The sequence below is a fragment of the Zea mays genome, chromosome 3 (genome assembly GCF_902167145.1).
Source record: "Zea mays cultivar B73 chromosome 3, Zm-B73-REFERENCE-NAM-5.0, whole genome shotgun sequence".
In the NCBI taxonomy this organism is placed as follows: domain Eukaryota; kingdom Viridiplantae; phylum Streptophyta; class Magnoliopsida; order Poales; family Poaceae; genus Zea; species Zea mays.
The window spans coordinates 106,690,800-106,702,602 of record NC_050098.1 but is presented as its reverse complement, the minus strand read 5'-3'; the positions used below and the strand labels follow the sequence as shown (position 1 = coordinate 106,702,602).

General features: G+C 45.2%; 1 long non-coding RNA gene across 2 annotated transcripts; it reads right to left on the bottom strand.

Annotated features, from left to right (window-relative positions):
• Window positions 1-1,322: 1,322 nt before the first annotated feature.
• LOC103650307 (uncharacterized) lies at window positions 1,323-3,586 on the bottom strand. Of its 2 annotated transcripts, XR_004857178.1 has the most exons (4): window positions 3,270-3,586; window positions 3,095-3,195; window positions 2,141-2,987; window positions 1,323-1,563 (listed from the first exon to the last, which is right to left on the bottom strand). It is a non-coding gene; the product is annotated as an uncharacterized lncRNA (long non-coding RNA). The 2 variants fall into 2 exon arrangements; XR_564053.4 differs by having other exon boundaries at window positions 1,323-2,987.
• Between the last annotated feature and the right edge of the window lie 8,217 nt (window positions 3,587-11,803).

Below are 11,803 nucleotides of genomic sequence, written 5' to 3'. Positions count from 1 at the left end.
CAGTCCTTGTATTATGAACAAAGCCGAAGGTTACTGGCATTGTGATTTTGCCAAGTGCTACAATTTGCCTTCCTTCGAAGCCACATAAAGGATGTGTAGCATCATGAATTTTATCTTCTGGCTCTTACATCTGTCTGAAGGCCTTAGCAAATATGATATCCGCTGCACTGCCTATATCAACCAGAACATTATGGACCAGAAATCCCTTAATGACACAAGATATGACCATAGCATCATTATGAGGGTAATTTTTGAGCTGAAGGTCCTCCTAGGAGAAGGTGATTGGGATGTGGGACCATTTCGACTTGATGAAGGGTCCCTGCACCCCAACATGCTGCACCCTTCTCTGTGCTTCCTTCTTCTGCTTCTTGTTAGCCGGCTCTGAACCTGAGCCGCCTGTTATCGGAAGCACCAGCTTCGTAGCCGAAGATTCTTCGGCTTGGTTGCTGAACGAAGCCATCAGCTCAATAGTGGAAGTGAGTTCACCGGAGGTGGGCGCCAATGTTGAGAACTTGTTCTCAAATGCTATGAATTAAGAACAAGGCAACACAAAATGTTAAAGGTTTAGGCCCTTCGTCCTTCGAAGCATTATTTCCCTTAGGATATAATGATCTTCAGACGAAGGTCACAAAGGACGTACCTTCATCATCGCAGTATACATTAATGAAAGAAGAAGCATGTGATACATAGAAAACAACATGAATGATTATGTAACATTATTAAATCATCTTCTATTATATTATCATGGATAAACAGAAATAATGTAGAATTACATTTGTACCTTCGGCTTGATAGAAGGAGATAGAACAAATGTGATGCACGAGAGAGTATAAATCAGCATGAACAGTATGGGGGTACTGTTCATCTATTTATAGGCACAGGGCGCAGCCTGTGTGAAATTACATTTATACCCTTTACAATTGATTACATTCATGACACAAACTATCATGGGTCAATCTGTCTTTTCATCTTTAAGTCGGTGCAACCCTTCGTCTTAGGCATGACGTTATACCGAAGTTCCCTGTAAGGTAGCTTCGGCATTATTTCCGTGCTGATCTTCCGAAGGTGTTTCTTCTTATAGGACCTTCGGCTACGAAGCAGACCCCCAACATCGGTATTTTTTGGGATGGTCCATATGACTAGTTTACTTCGATCAACCATTAATTGCATTGTGGATACGTTCTCGTCCTTCCCAACCAATATCATGAAATACGATTGTGTTCCGTCACAAAGCACTGGTATTATACTAGTATATATATAGTTGCTAGTAAAAAATTAACACATGTATGCGCTAAGTATACGATAAATTTCAACTCATTATGGAGTACAAACAAACCCTTTTATTTAAGTCACACTATACGTGATCCCATATCATGTAAGTCATCTATCAATATCTGTTGTGAACTCTATGGCGATCTCCTTCTTAATGTAGATTATCAAGTAATCTCTTAAAAAATCATCTTCCATTTTATTTTGAAGTCTTGACTTAACAAGCTTCATTGCAGAGAATGCACGCCCGGTTGTTGCAGTTGAAACTGGTAGAGTTAGAACAAGCGAACCAACCTGCAAAAAAGCAAAAATTATTAATACTTACAAGTTAAATAATGAATAATACTCTTTAGATTTTCCGCAACAAAGATCGGTGATGGTTGACAAATCTTCGAACATTGGATTTCTATGTACATCAAGTTCATAAGTTGCAATTGTCTTCTCAAAATATCTCTTTCTTGTTCTGAAAAATAACTCGGATAGAACTTTAAAGCCAGCAAACAAACATCATCAATTGAATTCAATCATTCAACTGTAAAAGCGGTCGATCCTATTTTTCGGTTTCTAAATCTTTCAACTGTAAAAGTAGTCGATCCTCTTTTCCCAACTGGTTTCTTGGAAAATAGAAAGCATGGAAAGCAGAATGCAGCATCTTTTGTGGGTGAATCCAACCAAGGAAAAGCATTAAATCAATGAGACTAAAACCTACATGGGTGTTTCGTCGAACCAGAAGGAGGGTATACATACTTCACCAATTGGTATGGACCATGCATCATATATGCCTTAACAACTTGATCATGTTCATCAGGAGGATATTCCCAAATTTGACAACGTAGGCCTGGACCTCGTTCAACTTCTAGAACACTAGTACCTTCATGATCAACTCTCTGGATTTTAGACGGTCTCTGTCTTGAAATTTCTTCTTCTTGATGTTCTTCCTGTTCCTCTTCTAATTGTGCAGCAAGCCAATCAGCACCTTCATCCATTTCACAGGAAGGATCAATGATTTCAAGTTGCCTAGTCGCCTGGTCGAACCCTGGGACCGACCAGGCGACTAGTCGCGATTAGGCGACGACTAGGGTGACTAGTCAACCCTTAGTCGGTCCTAGTCAGTCCCTGGTCGTTCTATATTAGTAGCTATACTTATATAGATATATATATAAATATACCTGTATACATTATATAAATTAGAGACTGCAGTAGTGCAGCAGGCTGCAGGACTCCAGGAGAAGGGGCAGGGACGCAGGGTGTTGTAGCCGCCGCCCGCCGGTGTAGCCGTTGTCAATCAAAGTCCAGGACTGCAGGGGCGGTGCAAGAGAGGAGAGGAGACATGCAGAGAGCCAGAGACTGTTGGCGGGTAGGTTAGAATATGAGAGAAGAGGATATGTGCAGTGACTGTAGATGGGCTTAAAAAGGTCCAATAACTAAACCCTAGCCGGGACGACCAGGACACATAAGTCGGACGACTAGTCGCCCTAGTCGACGATTAGTCGGACGACCAGAACGACTAGGTTGTCTGGTCGAGTCGTCCAGCAAATCGTGTACCAATTACCGACCAGCCCAACTAATCGCGATTAATCACGATTAGTTGGACGACTTGAAATCATTGGGAAGGATCCACCGAAAAATTTTGTTCAGGACCATCTGGTACATCAACTACATCATCTTTCTTCTTGAGCCAAAAATCAATTGTAGTCTTTCTGAATTTCATGGTTATCCTATAAAAATTAAGGATTCAATGAGGTTGATTAAAATCCACAACAGCTACGTAATAACAGAGACCAATCTAAAATGAAATTAATATAAAAAAGTTAATTTAGCTTACACAAATTATGGATAGAAGGCTGATGCAATTTCTTCCACTAATAAAAAAGAGTGATGTCACGGTTGATCCAATCCTTGAGCTGAGTACTTGTTATCGGAATTCTAAATTGGAAAACAAAATACATTATTATGATAATATGATTCTAAAATGGTTATTTAATTGGAAAACAAAATACATTATCATGAGGGAGAGGGACGATCCGACGATGGCCTGTGGCCATCGAGCGGCGAGCGGCAACCGGCTGCGATCAACAACGCGTCAGCCTTCACCCCGTCAGCCCGTCAACTCCTCGGGACCTTCCGTAGTGCATGCACAGATCGGCGGCGACTGGCGAGGCGGCGATCGCTGGCAATTTGGCGGATGGCGGCGCTAGGGCTTTGGAGTTTGGAGTCTAGACTCTAGAAGATGATGATCAGAATTGAGATCGACGTGATGCAAGTTCTGGTAGTGGTAGTCAAGGCCTAAGGTGATGCGAACAAGGCTGGCAGGCTTGAAAGGCCAGAGGCCCATGGGCTCATGTATGTATTAGTTATTGGTTCTATTGCAGCGTACGTCGTATCCATACCAATATAAAAAAATTTCTTTCTGGTTGCGAGGCCACGACCTATGTGGTCCCTGGTAAAACACTTGATGAACTTTTTATCGAGTGTGGCTTTTGACAAAGAAGTCTCAATGCACTGTATATCGACAACGACTTATTTATCGAGTATTTTTTATCAGGCACTCGGTAAAGGTTTTATCTAATGTCACTTGATACTCAGCAAAGAAAAGTCGTCGTCACGGTATCAAGTCACGGTGACAGAGCCTTTGCCGAGTGTCTTCTTTGTCGAGTACCTGCTGGACTAGCTTTCGGCAAAGAAAGCTCCTATGGGCTCCTTTGCTAGTTCCCTTATCGAGTGCTCCAAAATACACTCGGCAAAGGCTCCCTCTTTACCGAGTGCCTGCTAGAGTAGGTCTTGACAAATGGAGCACCAGTGGTCCTTTATGGCAGTCTCTTTGCTGAGTGTTGTGTCGACAGCACTCGGCAAAATAAGCTTTACCGGTTTCCAGGTGTGGCTTCTTGTAAGAGTGCTATGGTCACAACACTTGGCAAAGTACCTCTTTGCAAGTGTTACACTCGGTAAAAGTGACCAAACCCCACTTTTATTTGTTTTATTATTACATCCAAACAAACAAAAGATATATCATTGACATCACATATATCATAGAATTAACACATGTATCACAAACACCATATATATCACAAATATCAACACATCAAATAAGTTTCACAAACATAAGTTTTCCGCGACGGCCCGCGTCCAAGCTCTCTCCCTCTCTCCCTCCCACTTACCGGTGGGGCCGGCTTGTCAGTGCTGTTTTCTTCGCGCGCGCGCCCGCTCTCTCTCTCGCTGCTCGATGGGTTCGCCCTGTCAGCGCTGTTCGCACGTTCGCGTGTTCGCCCTTGCTGGGGTAACAACCTAGGTGCTTATCTTCCGTTTGACGAGTATGGATTTTAAAAAAATATCTATGATAATAACATTTTCTATGTCCTAATCATTTTCTTCCTAAAAAATTTCGTGATGTTCGAAACATAATTGTTCTGAAAATTAGCGAGTCTGGTGATTATTTAAAATTCATCAGTTTGCTCAAATACGAATTTGAAAACATAGTTCAGACTTCCAATTCCATCCCGAACAAAATTTATTAGAAGCTCAGTGACAAAATGCGAGATTAAATTGGATCAAGATAATTAGAGCTAATATTGAGTATTCATAATTAATATGTTTCCTTGTTCAGACTGTAGATAAAATTATCGGGTTTCGAATCGAATCAAATTAAGCACAGTCTTAATATATCGACTCTGATGTCGTTTGGTTTGGTCCATTGACATCTCGTCTAAAACATTATCTCATGTATCGTATGCATTTCTATTCATTTGGACTATTCTAAATATTTTATGAAGTTTGAAATTTAAGAATCTGCCAAGACGTCTAGTTCTGTACTGTGTGAATCACTCGAGTGGGTGAAAATAATTTTACAGAGTGTCTAAACTTTATATTCCGACCGCGCACGTTATTGGAGAAAATTCATGTGCGAGGTTTATATTTGGGATTGTTCTTCCAGTATGGTATTCACGTCAGAGAATCATGGGTTTGGTTGGCGGGTGATATTTATCTGAATTCAACCGGATCTAACATAGTCTACAATATCGAAGTTGATCTCGTTTGGTTTGGTCCATGTGTTTCTCGTCCAGATCCAAAACTTCGGATATAAATAACGGATGAAAATTCATCTGACTCCAAAGTATTCATCAAATTAAATCCGGTCCAAATATTGTTGTCGATTTTATTTTGTTCGACCATTTTATACATCTTTTAGACCCTGATTTTATAACCTCAAAATATTAGCATTTCGCTTTAGTCTAAAAATGGAAAAGAAAAAAAAATCCCCCACCACCTTCCCTCTCATCCTAATCACGTCGTCTCTCCTCCCTTATCCGTTGGAGCTCATCTCCAGCTTATGCCCTCCACGTACTCCTCCACATACTAGCTCTAGAAATTCCGATATGCATTCCTTTATCTCCTCCACCTCCACATAGAAAGCCTAGGATTTTCTACCAGCCACGTCTTTCATCTCCTAGGCGTTATCCACTAGTTTCCTAGGAACACATCTCATCTGTTTTCTCATGACATTTCTTCTCCACTACAAAATGACCCCCTTTAGCAATGCATATATGTGTTGGTACAAATCTATATAAGTCTTGATATGGTCTATACCAACACATAATTATGTGTTGCCTATACTGCCGTTGTTGTGGGCTACTGCAACACTTATACATACGTTGGTAAGTCATATAAATAAGTGTTGGTAAACTGCAACAGATTTTTATAAGATACAACAACGCTTACATGTGTTGGTGCCGCCCGTGACTATCTCGTCATCATAGGATGCAACAACGTTTAGATTCGTGTTGGGGCAACATTTTTATGCGTTGCAAACAATAAACCAATAAATAAATATTTGATTATTTGATTTTGAGGTTAAGAATATAACATGTTGAACAATGCACATTTGATATTTCTAGAATCATCTAGACACACATGGCAAAGAAGAAAAAATAATATATATTAAAAATCAATAATTGCATTACAAGAAGTTGATCCATAGTTTCATATATAATATATATGTTCGAGACACTTTTGGTATGATAAAAATATATTTACATATGACTCATAGTCATCGGTGATCTAGATCCTAAATAAACCAATATGCAAAACAAATATCCATATGCAGCAAGCCCTTGCATCTTCATAGTGTTCCAGGTTCAGAACTGAAAAAATGAAGCATAGAAAATATAACAGGTTAATATATACAAAATGACAAGAATAAGTAATGCAAAGTTGAGAAGAGATGTGCAAATATCGCATTTCAAAGAAGAGGAAGGAAAAATATTATAGCACAAAAATTCATACAATGGGAAGCATGTATAGCCTAGACTGATCTAATCATTATTTCTTATTTCTGCACATAGTCCCTGCCTCTTTGCCTTCAGCTCTCAAACTTCAGCTCCAAGCCTGCACAACTGCACTGCCCCAGCATGGCATGGCAAGGTGAGCCCAATAGTGCAAGGGCAACGCATTAGTGATAGGAAGATTGGAAACAAATTTAGACACCAGTCATGATGTTTTTGCCGTATTTTGCTTGTGCTCCTCACCAAATGCCCAAAGCTTTCCTAGGACTAATGCACTTGATTATTAACTACAGTCAGCATGATATTTTACACATATAAAATTTTAAGAGAATAGAAGCACCTGAGTGAGCACCTTGGATGCATTATTGTTGTTTTTTGTTTTAGTGATGCATAAATTGTAGCTTGGAGTCCTTCGCGTCGTGGTTGTGGTGGATTGCTCTGCACTTCAAGAACACACAATTACATGTGAACTACTTTCAGCATGTATACAATATGATATAAACAATCTTATTCCTTGACAGATCATACATTGTTGTTATTTAGTTCAAGTAATTCCTATAAAAAGCAACCTTGGTACAAAATATCCTATGACTACTGCCTACTTTACCAATGATATTGCAATGAGGACATAATTAAACAACCTATATTGTCACTGTTACTGCAACAATTAAGAATCATTCAAAAGATACATAAAAAATCCTAATTGCCCATTGTTCCTAAATGTAGAAGCACAAACAATTCATAGATGGATCTAATCGCACAACATAACCATGCACCCTCAGTTGCTGCTTTGACTAATCGAGGCTCACTACCACCTAAAGACATAATGAACACAGATGATGCAGAAGTAACAGGTGCAAAGACATTGCTAAAGCCCAGAAACAAACACAAAAGTCGCGTGCACATACCTAAAGCTGTGCACCATAATCCTGCAAGAGAGTCTAGATACTTGTTCCCATTAATGTCATAGACATAGGAACCCTGCATAATCAAAATGGTGATAAGCTAGACTGTGAAATATATTCTGTAAATGTAAAGATTAAAATCTACTTCTCCACAACTGAACACTGCATTTCAAGAGATGTAACAGAAACTATGGTGTAAAGTTTAGATCCAGAGTGACAACCTCAGATCTCTCAATGATCAGAGGGTGCAAATCATTGCTCTGCCAGCCAGCTGTAAAAGACGCCAGCATGCTGTGGCCTTTGAACCTGGAAGAATCACCTTGTAGATCAGAAATAGACAGTGGTGACATGGCCCTTGAGCCCAATTATTCCGGTTCCAGACAAGAGGAAAGGACTGTGTACCCATTTTCTTCAGGCTGAGCAGACGGTGCTTGTAACGCCCTGAATTTGGGGGTAGAATTTTTTCTTCTTGTCTCTCACCAAATTCAGGCGTTACCCCTTTTCTTTTCTCGTTCCCTCGCTAAACCTTGATCTTTTCCAAAGTTATAGCGGGGTTTGGCTTGGATTTCCCGTGTAAAGAAAAACCCTAAATTACTTTATTTTGTGTGAAGCATCATGCCGAACCATGCATATTTTTTGGGTGTTTAAAAATGTGAAAGCCTTCATCTAGGAGAATAGATTTGAGGAAAAAGGAAAAAACCTTTTTCTTTTCTTTCCCCCTCCCCCTTCTCCTTTTTGGCCCAGCCCCCCCCTTGGCGCGCGCGGCCCGGCTGGCCGGTCGGCCCAGCCGGCTCGCCCCCTCCCCCCTCGCGTCGTGGGCCGGCTTGGCCGCGGCCCACCTCGCCCCCCCGCCGCGCCCCCGCTTTGGGCCCATGGCCGGCCCAGCCGTCCCCCCTCCCCCTCCTTTTTCTTTTTCCAAAAATCCCTCCCGCGGGCCCCGCCCGTCATTCCCTCGCTCTCTCTCTCCCCAAACCCTAACCGCGCCGCCCCTTGCCCTAGCGCCGCCGCCGCCGCCTCTCCCCTCCCCGGCGCCGCCGCCGCGCCGCCCCCCTCCGGTGAGGCCCCCCCCCTCCTCCCCTCTCCTTCCCCCTTCTCCCTCCTCCTCCCTCGCCCGCCCGGCCACCCGGTTCGGCCGCCCCCGCTCCGGCGAGCCCGCCCTCGCCTCGCCCCGACGCGCCCCGCCTCGCCGCCCCGGCCGCCCCCGGCGAGCCGCCCGGTCCGTCCCCGACCCTGGCCCTTCCCCGCCCCGGCCGCCCTCGCCCGACCCCGCTCCGGCGAGCTCGGCTGCCCCGCGCCGCCCCGCCTCGCCCCCGGCGAGCCCCGCGCCCGCGTCGGCCCCGCCTCGCCGCCCTCCGGCGAGCCGCCCTCATCCGGCCTCGCTCGGCCCCGCCCTCGCGCCCGCTCCGGCGAGCCGCCCGCGCGCGCCCGCCTCCCGGCGAGCTCGGCGCCCCCCCCCCCCGGTTCAACCGCCCCCGTGCCCCGGCTCGGCCGCCCGTCCCCGCGCTCGGCCTCGTCCGGCCGCGTCCTCGCTCGCTCGCGCTCGCTGGCCCCGGCGTGCTTGCCCGCTCGCCCCGCCGTGCCTTGCTCGCGTCGTGTCGGCCCCTGCGTGGCCTCGAGCTTGGCCCAGCGTGCCTATGGCGCGCGGCTTTGAGCTCGGCTAGCGCACGGCCCCGACGTGCGTACGGTTAGTCCGTGGCGTGTGCGTGCGGCCTCGCGTGCGTGCCCGCGTAGTGCGCGTGCCTTGGCACGACTCGTCGTGCCTCGTCTACCCCCTAACCCCTCGTCTACCCCCCCCCCCCCCCCGTCTCCTATATGCGCTAATCACGTCGTTTATATTAATAAGGTAGGAGTCTTAATTTGGAAATTGGTTACGATAGTTAATTTGTATATTCAATCGTCTATCTTATTCTATGTTAATCTACTAAAAGTGGTTGCGATTACATTAGTGCATGTAGCTAATTCTTTTGTTAGAACTAATTAAAACTAGAGCACGTGACGTCTAGTCTTTCGTTTACCCGTAGTGTCCCTCGAGCATAAGCCTCAACCCTTGCGAGACTTTCCCTCGTTTCTTTCTAACCAAGGTAAATTCATTATCATATGTGGTATTCTGTGCATATTTGCTTTACTTGTTCTCTCGTATGGTGTACTGTTGGTTTCCTAATTTCAATGGATGGATGTATGTATGTTTGCACCCGCTTAGAGAACGATCCGGTTGAAGAGCCCGAGGAACTCGCAGGAGAAGCCCCTGAGCAGCAGTCGGTTGGTGGAGGCAAGTGTCCCTTGACCTATCTATGTCCTATTCATTATTTAATTCACCTCCCGCTTTACATATTTATGCCTAAGGTTTGACTAGCTTTTGTTATCCCTGTCCTTGATTACCTATTTGGGTTGGATTATTACTGTTTAGCTCTATGCTATTGCTCAAACTCTAATCAATGAACATGATGAGATTATCTATGATACGCTGTTTTCCCTTCTCTTATTATGATGTTGTACTTGTGGTCTTCAAGGGGGCTCGAGCGGTTTCTCGAGTGCCTCTCCGTAAGGACCTGTTCTATGGATGACCGCCCGGGAAAACAGTGCAACCATGAGGGTAGAATGGGGTGCCCTTAGCTGAATAATTAGAGGATTCGGGGTGTAGTTCGCTTCGCCGTCGTGCCGTCAATGGGGCTCGGTGTATGCGGCTCGCTCTGCCAAGGTTGATTCGTCCCTTGGGGAGGAGTGCGGTACATTTAGGAAACCTAACGGGCGGCTACAGCCCCGAGGAATCTTTGTAAAGGCTACGTAGTGAGACCCTGCCTGTTCACCTTGGTAGTGTTTAAGGGTTTGATCGGCCCGAGGCAAGAGGGAATCACGGCTTATGGGTAAAGTGCACAACCTCTGCAGAGTGTTATGAAACTGATATATCAGCCGTGCTCGCGGTTATGAGCTGCCAAGGGAGCTCTAGTGATTAGTGGTACTTGATCAGAGATAGTTTGGTACAGGTGGTTATGAGATTGATGGTTTTGGTTATGACTATGGTGCTGGTAAGTGGTATTCTTTCCGTTTGGAAAGGGTACATCGGGTTAATAACTTGGGTTAATGCTAAAACTTGGCTTTCTACTAGTAAGTAATAATCTGACCAACTAAAAGCAACTGCTTGACTTATCCCCACATGAAGCTAGTCCACTACAGCCAAACAGGATACTTGCTGAGTATGTTGATGTGTACTCACCCTTGCTCTACACACCAAACCCCCCCCCCCCCCCCCCAGGTTGTCAGCATTGCAACCACTGCTCAGGCGAAGATGAAGCTGTGGAAGGAGACTTTCAGGAGTTTCAAGACTACGACGAGTTCTAGGTGTGGGTTAGCGGCAACCCCCAGTCGGCTGCCTGTGAAGGCCGCGTTTATCTACGTTTCTTTTCCGCACTTTGATTTATTGTAAGAACTATATGGACGTCTCAGACGTATGATGTAATCAACTATTATTCCCTTTTAATACTATTTTGAGCACTGTGTGATGATGTCCATGTTATGTAACTGCTGTGTACGTGAATAACTGATCCTGGCACGTACATGGTTCGCATTCGGTTTGCCTTCTAAAACCGGGTGTGACATAAGTGGTATCAAAGCCGTGCTGACTGTAGGACCGCTAACCTAGAGTAGAATGGTCGTTCTAAGGACTATAGACCTCTGTCCTTGCCTTGACTTTGATATCCCTTCAAAAGTTGGTCATACCGACCAAACCTATGTTCTACTATATACTATACCTTGCTGAAAATCATGTTTTATCCTAATCCTTCATTTATTTATGGTTCATTGCTTGCTGGTCATATTGATTCTGTTCTCACCCTTTTGCTTGCGATGTCTTTTATAGATGGCTCGACTTAGACACACTGCACGAAAGTCAGTCATCCCCTTCTTACCCTCCCGCCTTGCTGAGCGTCCGCTTTGCCGTCCCGTGGCCGGACAGTCCAGCCACTTGGAGAGACTGCACCGCCGCCTGCATGAGGAGCAGGAACGTCGACGACAGGAGCAGCAGGGCTCTTCCTTCTCGCTCCAACAGGAGATAGAGTCTGTGAGGAGCTGCTCCCCTGTGCTTCCTCTGGAGGCGCCCCCTGCACCACCACAGGGCGCCCCAGCCCCTAAAGTAGCTGCTGGAGGAGACCCAGACGACGGAGATGGCGACGACAGCTCGAGCCACGACACCGACTTCTCTGCTAACCTTGAGCTGGAAGGATGGTTTGCTCGACCCATCACTCGCGACGCTGCTCGCGGGTGTCACTTCCACGATGCGCTCGACACCCTGCTACGTCGGGCATTTGACCGGCATACTTGGTCCGTCGAGTATCGCTGTGTGGTCTACCAGCA